Here is an 11,255-nt window from a genome sequence, read left to right as displayed (position 1 = left end):
GCCAATCCGGCGCTCACAAGCACCGTGGCTCATTGTTATTGGGCGGGCTGCCCTTTAAAAGCGGCTCCGCGTGGCCGCAGTGCTCATTGCAAAGGCGAGGAGACGGGAGGTGCGGGAGGGAGGCTTGGCTCTTGGCTGCTTGCTTGCATTCATTCATTCATTCATTGCTTGTGCTTGCATTCATTCATTCATTCATTGCTGGGAGCAGAGGGGAGGCTTTGCCCTGTTTTCGCCCCACAACAGGGTAGGGCAAGCATTTTGTTAATTTTCCATTTTTAAATATTTCTGAAAAAATAGCTTTCTTTTATTCTTCAAAAAATTCAAAAAATATTCTAAAAAAAGAAAAGACCCTTGTGTGCCTGTGTGTGTGAGTTTGTCCCTGTCCTGTGGCTGTGTTCGCTCCACAACAGGGCAAGCATTGTTAATTTTCCATTTTTAAATATTTCTGAAAAATATCTTTCTTTTATTCTTCAAAAAATAAAAAAATAAAAAAAACGAAATTAACGAAATTAACGAAATTTCGTAAATACTGAACTTTTTCAAAGGAAAATTTTGTAATTATTTTAAATATTGAAACGCAACCCCCCCCCCCCCCAAATACAAATCGATTTTAGAAACAAATTTTTGCATTGTTACCCAGGCCTAGTAATTAGATGTCCTTGTTTGTTTCATCTCTGTTGTTGTGCTGTTCTAATTTTAGAGTTTTTAAATACTGGAAGCCAGATTTTGTTCATTTACATGATTTCCTCCTTTCTGTTGAAATTGTCCACATGCTTGTGGATTTCAAATGCTTGTGGATTTCAATGGTCTGTTGAAACTAGGAAAAAGGGTCTATATATCTGTGGAATGACCAGGGTGGGACAAAGGACTCTTGTCTGCTGGAGCTAGGTGTGAGTGTTTCAACTGACCACCTTGATTAGCATATATTAGCACTATCAGGCCATTATATGCTAATCAAGGTGGTCAGTTGAAACATTCACACCTAGCTCCAGCAGACAAGAGTCCTATGTCTCATCCTTATCATTCCACAGATATAAACTCTTTTTCCTAGTTCCAACAGACCTCACTACCTCTGAGGATGCGTGCCATAGATGCAGGCGAAACGTCAGGAGAAATGGCTCTATACCATGGCCATATAGCTCAAAAAAACCTACAACAACCCAACAAAGAAATTAACTAAGCGAAATTATTTCTCATCTCTCACAAACTAAACAATGATATTACAACTTCTAATTTGTCCTAAAAACACTAACCTGGTATTAAACAGAAAGATGAATACTTGTCATTCACTTCAGGTGTGACTTTTAGACTGCCACGGTTCACAGGGGTACATTAATTTGTAACAAATTTTACTCCCCATGGCACTACTATTCTATAGTAGTGAGGCTGTGTGCCTCAGCAAAGCAAGTGGCTATGCTGCTGTTTCATTGCATGCAATTTGGTTCATAAAGATCAAGTAGACAGAACATATCGTAAAGAACAAAAATAACTTTCTGGCCTTGCATCGCACATTTTAGTGCAAATATTAAAACACAAATAGTGTTCAATTCAGCAAGTATTGCAGAATGTCATGCCACAGTCCACTTCGAAAAGGGTCATGACATGCAGCTGTTAATAAAATGCTGTAGTATATAAAAAAGCCATGTTAAATTCATAAAATATATAGTGGTTTATCTGGATGATTTTAAAGTGATTTCACTGTGGAATTTAGCTCGACTGGGACCAGAGGCAACGCTAGGTAATTTTCAAGGGTAAGCAAACAGTATTTTGCCCCCCCCCCCCCAACCAATCACTAATATATATATATATATATTGTTCATCATGGGAGTTCTGTGTGCCATATTTGGTTCAATTCCATCATTGGTGGAGTTCAGAGTGCTCTTTGATTTTAGGTGAACTATACATCCCAGTAACCTCAACTCGCATATATCAAAGTCTATTTTCCCCCAGGAGCATCTCAAGAGCACCCCTGGGCAAAATCAACTATACTGCAAATGCTTACTTTGCGTAATGGGTTGAGCCGCCCCTGACTGGGACACACATCCAGAGAGTCTTCATATTTGAAAGTCTTCTTTCTAGGCAATGGCTTTGGCCTCAGGTCTTGCATGTCTCACAAGCTTTTGCTGAGGAGCCAGAAGAAACTCAACTAAGCAGATGATATAATACTACTACAAAAATAATAGAGACTTGGAAAGTCAAGGATGAAAGAGCAAAAGCAGATTACACTTGAATATATGGACCTCATCATACTGATCCCCCCCCCCCATCTTTTGTTCCGTTTCGCCAGCAAAATGGAAGGTGTGTGTGGCGCCTTGAGGAGAGCCTCAAGCCCTCACTTCTTTCTCCTTTAGATGGGGGAAGGGTGGCATATCAGGCCAAGGTGTGTTGGTGCTGTCCCTTCCCCCATCAGGCAGGGGAAAGTGTGGCAAGGTGCATTGGAGCATTGCCATTTTCCCTTTCAGACAGCGGAAAAGCCTATAATTTGTAGGTAGCTCTGTCTGAGCTACCCAAAAGATGGAATGCTCACCACGGTTGGGAAAAAAGTTTCTTGCAATGCTCCCTTGCCACTTCAGCTATTGATGGGGGGGGGGGGGGCATGGCCTGTGTCATATGATGGCATTTGTCAGGATCTGTGGCCGGAAGAGGAGCAAGGGGTCACCTCCCCCTTTATGAGGATGTAATCAAAGCGAAAATATATTTGTATCTGTGTATCTATCTGTCTATATATCTAGAACATGAATAAAATAATTTAGAAAGAGAATGGTAGATAATATGAATAGAGGGAGAGCAAGACAAGAAAGAACAAAGAAGACAAGGAGAAAAAGGAAAAGGAAAGGACCTCACAGAAGATACCGGGAAGTCAAAACTCTGTTTTCCTTATCTGCTTCACCCCCCCGCCCCCACTATTTCCTCTTTTATTCTCACCCCCCCCCCCATACACTATACACCCTGCAACGGCTACTTTTCTTTAATTCTAATTACTCTAACTCTACCTCTATACTATATATCTAAAGCTATTGACTTTCTTATACCCTTATATTCTTTCTCCGCTTCTTGCTATATACTGTATTTTATTATTATAAAAGTATATCTTGTTGTATGTATCTTCTTTTATTAAATCAAATAAAGATTATTAAAAATGATTGTATTGTTTTAATTGTACTTTTATGGTGTGCTAGCCGTCCCCTGCTATGGGTTGCTATGGCCCACATGGGGTTCTGTGTGGGAGGTTTGGCCCAATTCTATCGTTGGTGGGGTTCAGAATGCTCTTTGATTGTAGGTGAACTATAAATCCCAACAACTACAACTCCCAAATGTCAAGATTCTATTTTCCCCAAACTCCACCACATTTGGGCATATTGAGTATTTGTGTAGAGTTTGGTCCAGATCCGTCATTGTTTGAGTCCACAGTGATCTCTGGATGTAGGTGAACTACAACTCCAAAACCAAAGGACATTGCCCACCAAGCCCTTCCAGTATTTTCTGTTGGTCGTGGGAGAACCGTTTGCCAAGTTTGGTTCAATTCCGTCATTGGTGGGGTTCAGAGTGCTCTTTGATTGTAGGTGAACTATAAATCCTAGAAACTATAATTCCCAAATGACAAAATCGTTTTGTTTTTTTAGGGAAGGACATACATTGGGTTGTTAGGTGTCTTGTGTCCAAATTTGGTGGCAATTCGTCCAGTGGTTTTTGAGTTCTGTTAATCCCACAAATGAACATTACATTTTTATTTATATAGCTATGTTGTTAGCATCATTTGATGCTTATGTGAGGCTGACCTGAGTCCCCTTATGGGGAGAAGGGCGGGGTAGAAATGTACAAAATAAGTAAGTAAGTAAATAAATAAATAAATAAATAAATAAACTCTATTGGTGATGGATCTGGACCAAACCTGGGACACATACCCACCATGGCCAACATAAAATACTGGAAAGGTTTGAGAGGGCGTTCACCTGGGATGATGGAAGCTATAGTTTACCCCATATCCAAAGAGTACTGTGACTCCCACTGATGGTGGATCTGGATCAAACTTCACATTCATATCCACTAGGGCTGGGCGGTTTCGTTTCGTTAATTCGTAATTCGTTAAAATTTCGTTATTTTTTGATAACGAAGCGATAACGAACCATTCTGGAGCAACTTAAAAATGAGTAATGCTTCGTAAATGCTTCGGATTCGTTATGTATTCGTTTTGTTATCGGTTTGAGGTCGTTTCGTTATTATTTCCGCATGTCTGGGGCAAGTTTTATAGTTGTTTTTTGTTTAATTAGTGGAAAAAAATTATAATATCACACCAACAGTCAACAACAGAGGGAGAGGGAAGCTTCAGAAGTTCCCCCTGTCCCATTTGGAGGTTTTTTAGCGTATTGCGCGGTCGTGTCCGCCATTAACGAATCGATTCGTTATTGTTTCATAATTTTTTTAACATTTACGAAATTTCATAAATATCGAACTTTTTAAAAGAAAAATTTCAGAATTCTTTAAAATATCGAAACGCAAAAAACCCCAAAAAATGAATCGATTTTAGAAACAAATTTTTCCATTGTTACCCAGGCCTAATATCCACCATGACCAGCAGAAAATACTGGAAGGATTTTTTTTTGGGGGGGGGGGGTTTGATCCTGGATGATTGGAATTTTAGTTCACCCACATCAAGAGAGCATTGATGAGGTTGGAGGGTTAATTGCAGGAGGATGATATGAGCTTCAGTTCACCCACATCCTGCAAGCACTGTGAAGTTCACCTATGATGGATCTAGACCAGTGGTTCTCAACCTGGGGTCCCCAGATTTTTTTGGTCTACAACTCCCAGGAATCCTAGCCAGTTTACCAGCTGTTAGGATTTCTGGGAGTTGGAGGCCAAAAACATCTGGGGACCCCAGGTTGAGAACCACTGATCTAGACCAAACTTGGTACACGTATTCAACACGGCCAACTTTATAAGTACTGGTGTAGTTTGGGGGCAATGACTGATGACGGATGAAGCCAGGCATTGTTGGGTACCTAAGCAACTATATAATAAACAAGAGTAAATGATTTACATACCAAAGTGGGTGATGAAAACATTGTGGTAGTCAAAAGATTTTCTATACCTTGGTTCAGTCACCACTCAAAATGGAGACTGTAATCAAGAAATTAGAACACGATTGGAATGGCGGTTATGAAGAAAACAATATAAGATAATATATGCAAATTATGCCAAATTCAGGATTTTCCATGTCATTATATTTCCAATTTCTATTTATGGTTGTTAAAGCTGGACAGTAGAAAAAGCTGTCAGGATGGGAATGAACTTATCTGAAATGTAGTGCTGGAGGAGAGTTCAGTGAGCTGCCAAAATGACCAATAAATTGGTGTTGGAACAAATCAAGCCTGCTCTCTCTGTAAAAGCCAAAATGATCAAACTGAGGAAAAAGTACTTGATCTTTTTAAGCAGAAATAGCTTGCTTTCTGAACTCAAATCCCCTTCCGCAAACCCAAAGATATAATTTGCATATTGTACAAATCATTCCAATTATGGAAACTGGTCTAACTTGAATTCTAGTTATACAAATTCAGTATATTGATATTCCCTTTTTTGGCTGCACTATGCCTAAACCTTTACATACAATTTTTATAGTTACAAATGATTTGGGGGAATAGATATAGAGAATAATGTTTAAAGTGCTGGACTCGAATAAAGAGAGACCCAAGTTCAAGTGACCTTGCACCATCACTGCTTTGCAGTAAACCAACTTACAGGCCCCTTCTTAATTCTTAAACTCTGCCACTCACCCCATTCATGGTCCTTTCTCTCCTGCCACTTCCCTTGCTATGCCTAGTGCCCTCACAATACAACCTTTCTTTGCTTCTTGCACTCACACTGCTCACTCTCTCGTCTTTCTCTTCCACTTCCTTCAATACACTCACTTACTTCTTTTCCTTCCACTCTTGTACCATCATACTTCTCGCTCTCCCTTCTCTTCTTTGCTCTACTCCCAAGCCAGACTTTCTTTTCCCTCTCATCTCTTTTGTTGCCTCATCCTGTGCATCCTTCTTTCCCACTTGGCTTGGATTTGTTTCTTGCAGAACAATTTCATAGAAGTGTACCTCAATTTTTTGACTCACGGCTTGACAATTGTATAAGACTTACCTCTTGCAAAGAAGAATGAGGAGAAGAAAGAGGGGAAGGCAACAAGCTAGCTTGGAATCCACTCCAGATGGTGCTCTAAACACTTATTAGGTGGCATACTGAAAAAAAAACAAACAAACTGGGGACATGGCAACCCTGTTCAAATCCTTCTTATTGTCAAACCATTACCAGAGGCGGCCCTAGGTAATTTTCAACTGTAAGCAAACAGTATTTTGGCGCCCCCCCCAACCAATCATTGATATATATTTTCTGTTTGTTGTGGGAGTTCTGTGTGCCATATTTGGTTCAATTCCATCATTGGTGGAGTTCAGAATGCTCTTTGATTGTAAGTGAATTATACATCCCAGTAACTACACTTGCCGCATTTGCTCCCTTGCCTGGCCCGCTTTGGGTCCGGAAGCGTGCCTGAAGACCCCTCTACCTTCTCCTGACTTTCTCCTCAGCCATTGGGACCAAGAGAGAGAGAGAGAGAGAGAGAGAGGTGGAGATGCCCACCTTTCCTGAAGGTAGGCACAAAAACAAAGGAGGAAGTGGAGGTGGGAGATACCTCCAGCCGGAGGGGCTCCCTCCCTCCCCCTCTCTCTCGGTCCCAATGGCTGAAGAGAAGGTCAGGAGAAGGGGCGACTTTTGGTGCGCACGCTGAGGTCTTCAGACACTCCTCTGGAACCGAAGCAGGCCAGGCATGGTGGCTCTGCCCCTTGGCCCACCCGCAGATTGGGTAGAGGAGGCGGGTGGAGCACCGGGGGATCGGGAAAGGGAGACGGTCATGGGGAAGGGATCGAACATGGAGAATGATTGAGCACCGGCTCAAGGGCCCGGCCCCTTTGGGAAGAGGATCGCCCAGCAGCGAGGCAAGAAAGCTGAGGCTCCCCCCGGACTGCTAGGGCTGTTGTGAGCTGAGGGGGCGCTCCTCAAGTGGCAGTCGTTGGGCATTTACAGAGGTGCCTCTGCACCCCTGGCAAAAAAAAGTGTTCTGCGGCCGCGTAATGGACAAGCCGCCCCTGACCATGACACCCTCCTCCCTAATTGTTTGTGGACTTTTAAGAAGACTTCAAGCAAGATATATAATTTTCCTTTTGTTTTCTTAACATTTTCCATTTTTTTGAAGTCTCACAATATCTAAACTGTTGGAAACTCTAGAAGAGATCTAGGATCAACTGTACCGCAAACTATATTAAAACAAAACCCTTTAATAAATGTATAAAATGATATTCCTTATGTAACTTGTATTGATTGTGTACTGTATTGATTCCTAAATATATAAAATTGTATCAAATATATTATGAAGGCATCAATTTTCCTCAATGCCTCCTACTTGCATAAGCTTCTGGGAATGGAGATGGCCAACTAATTAAGTAGGCCCTTCCAGCAGTCTTCCAAATCAGATAAAATTAGTTCCTTTGTATAGATATATGACAGATAATCCCTTTATTGCCAGGGCTGTGTCCACACTGTTCATATTTTAAATATGACTGGAGGCTAAACAAATATGAATACATCCACTGTCTGAAAGGGCAGCCAAGCCTCTGAACACCCAGGATTACCACCTTTAGTTTTTTGGGGTTTGGACACTCAAATGGATCAAGGAATCCTCTGCATAACTATGTCATCATCTTATTCAGTTTTGTGCCCTCCACGGGGCATCTCTACAATATACTGGACCTTTAAACTTACCAAATAATTAGCTGTTCTTCTTCCCACCATGGGAATCCCCTCCCCCTGTCTGTGATGTCAGAGAAACCTCAGGCCAATCCCTGAGTGGATCCTAGCCAGGTTGTTTCTTAGCCAATCAGGAGGAGACATGGAAGTCTGATTAGTTGTCAAAATGTCTTTGGAGTAATGCTTGTACATTTTGCTCATTGGCTGGTACTTTCATTCTTTTTTGGCCGTCAGGGAGGAAAAGCCAGCAAGGAGGGCTTGGGCCATGGGAGGCTTTGTGGAGCTGAGCACCAAGGCGAGGATGCCCCTTCTGGGGCTGGGCACTTGGCAGGCAGCTCTTGGGAAAGTCGGAGATGCCATGAAAGTTGCCATTGACCTTGGGTACCGCCACTTCGACTGTGCTCGCTTTTACAGGAATGAGGGAGAAATTGGGGAAGCCTTCCAGCAGAAGATAAGGGAAGGAGCTGTAAAGTGGGAAGAACTCTTCATTGTCACTAAGGTCTGGTGCAATTCCCATGAAAAACCCTTTGTTAAGAAATCGTGCCAGGATTCTCTAGCAGATTTGAAAGTGGACTACTTGGATCTGTACCTCATGCATTTTCCCATGGGATTCTAGCCTGGAGAAGATTTCTCACCTAAGGATGAGGAGGGCATGGTCATCCCAGACAACACCGATTTTCTAGACACTTGGAGCTAGTTGACTATGGGCTAGTGAAAACCATTGGCATCTCCAACTTCAACCTTGACCAGATCGAGAAGCTCTTGAGCAAACCTGGCTTAAAATACAAACCTGTAAATAACCAGATAGAGTGCCACCCATATCTTATCCAGGAGAAACTGATTCCCTATTGCCAGTCCAAAGGGATTGCCGTGTCTGCTTTCCGTCCTTTCGGTGCTCATACTCTCAAACCAGGACACCCTATCCTTTTGGAGGATCCACATATTAAAGAAATTGCTGCAAGACATCAACAAACTGTAGCTCAGGTACTGATAAGATTTCACATTCAGAGAAACGTGGCTGTCATTCCCAAGTCTGAAAAACCACATTGCTTGGAGGAGAATTTTAAGGTCTTTGACTTTGAATTGACAAAAGAAGAGATGGAAACACTCCCCAGTCTAAATAAAAACTGGAGTGACTGTGTGATGGCTCACTGTGTCAATCACAAAGACTACCCATTCAAAGCCAACTACTAGTGCGGATGCTCCACCAACATCTCTGAAGTAGACTATGGAACTCCTGTATTGTGTCTTTGGTACCAATTCCTATTTGTAGAGAATCATACCTGGGAAATATGTAATGAAAGGGGATCTGCAGAGGAAGGTGATCTGCTGAGGCACCACAAATACTTAATGATCCTTTCTTCCCTGCAAAACCATAGTGCCATCAGGGTTGGTGAAGTCTTTATTGCAGACCAGATATCCATACTACAAATTATCTTCGTGATAATCTTTGCATTGTTAATTTTACTAAAAAACTTTAGCTTTCTGTTCCAAATTTATATAATCCATTTGAAATGTATGCAGAAAAGCAGCCAGTATTCATTAATTTGTTAGTGTTGATGTATATGTGCTCCACTACCCTGGAAGGAGGGCTGTAGTTTCTGACTGGTTTTGCATCAAACACAGAGAACAGACCCATTCACAATTTCAATCTTCTCCTTTTTTGGCCAAATGTAATAAACCTTTGTACTTTGTCTTCAACAAAGAGTGCTTTGTTCTCTGTCCTGGCTGATCTGGTTTAGTGGAAGTTCACCAGGCATGGACCTTTTTATCCATGGTCCTAGCAAAAATCACATTACTCTGACTCTTCTTAAGTTGTTTTAGATATTAATCATAATTTCTTTCTGGGATCAGTTTAGAATGAGAATGGAGAACATTTGTTTTTTTTATGGCTCAGATTCTGTTAAGATGATTAGAAGTCACATCTGCAGCTAAACTCTGTGTTGCTACTGTTAGCGCATAGCATGTATCCATGACATTTCCCATTGGTTAGCCATACTCTCATTATGGCAACAAGAATGATTGACAACTGGGAAATAGAGGGAGAAAACGTGGAGGCCGTGACAGACTTTGTATTTCTAGGCGCAAAGATTACTGCAGATGCAGACTGTGGCCAGGAAATCAGAAGACGCTTACTTCTTGGGAGAAGAGCAATGTCCAGTCTTGATAAAATAGTAAAGAGTAGAGACATCAGACTGGCAACAAAGATCCGCCTAGTCAAAGCCATGGTATTCCCTGTAGTAACCTACGGATGTGAGAGCTGGACCTTATGGAAGGCTGAGCGAAGGAAGATCGATGCTTTTGAGCTGTGGTGCTAGAGGAAAGTGCTGAGAGTGCCTTGGACTGTGAGAAAATCCAACCAGTCCATCCTCCAGGAAATAAAGCCCGGCTGCTCACTGGAGGGAAGGATACTAGAGACAAAGTTGAAGTACTTTGGCCACATCATGAGGAGACAACAAAGCCTAGAGAAGACAATTATGCTGGGGAAAGTGGAAGGCAAAAGGAAGAGGGGCCGACCAAGGACAAGATGGATGGATGGCATCCTTGAAGTGACTGGACTGACCTTGAAGGAGCTGGGGGTGGTGACGGCCGACAGGGAGCTCTGGCGCGGACTGGTCCATGAAGTCACGAAGAGTCGGAGACGACTGAACGAATGAACAACAAAAGCCATACTCTCACTCTTCCTGCATCAGATCGTGTGCAATTACTCTGTGTTTGTTCATCTTTCATTTTGCAAGCTGTGATTCTTTTGTTCTCATCCATGCTGAAGGGCATATGTTACATAGACTTTCATATACAATTTTTATTTATTATTTTATTTAAAGAATTTATTTTCCACCCTTCTCACCCTAAAGGGGACTCAGGGCAGAGCACAACAGACAAACGGCAAACATCAAATTCCAGAACAAATACATTATGCACACACATAAAGATAAAATTATTGATCTCAACATTAAAACTACTGTTTAAAACTGTCTCTGTCATCCGCATCAAATTTAGTTGGCAAGGTGAGGTTTCCAATTGCTGTTTTATTGCACTGCCCCAAAAGCTTACAATCACAGCAAAGTTTTTACCATCATTCTTAAAGACAGGAGGGGAGGAGCTGATCTAAACAGGAAGGGAGTTCTATAGCTGAGGGGCAATCACTGAGAAGGCCCTCTCTCTCATTCCCGCCAATCACACCTGTGACAGTGGTGGGACAGAGAGCAGGGCCTCTCCAGAGGATCTTAATCTCCATGATGGTTCATAGAAGGAGATGTGTTTGGACAGGTAAATTGGGCTGGGGTCATTTAGGACATTATAGGCCAAAGCCAGCACTTTGAATTGTGCTTGGTAACAAACTGGCAACCAGTGGAGCTGGTGTAACATGGGAGTTGAGTGCTCCCTGTATGTCACTCCAGTTAACCTGGTTACCTCTTGTTGGACTATCTGAAGCTTCCAAACAGTCTTCAAAGGCAACCCTA

At 42.1% G+C, this 11,255-nt stretch overlaps 1 pseudogene; it reads left to right on the top strand.

Annotated features, from left to right (window-relative positions):
* The first annotated feature begins 8,047 nt into the window (after positions 1-8,047).
* Positions 8,048-9,205, top strand: LOC137096941 (aldo-keto reductase family 1 member B1 pseudogene; annotated as a pseudogene).
* The last annotated feature ends 2,050 nt before the right edge of the window (positions 9,206-11,255 follow it).

This window comes from Anolis sagrei, chromosome 4, assembly GCF_037176765.1.
Source record: "Anolis sagrei isolate rAnoSag1 chromosome 4, rAnoSag1.mat, whole genome shotgun sequence".
NCBI classification, from domain to species: domain Eukaryota; kingdom Metazoa; phylum Chordata; class Lepidosauria; order Squamata; family Dactyloidae; genus Anolis; species Anolis sagrei.
This window is presented reverse-complemented; position numbering and strand designations above follow the sequence as displayed.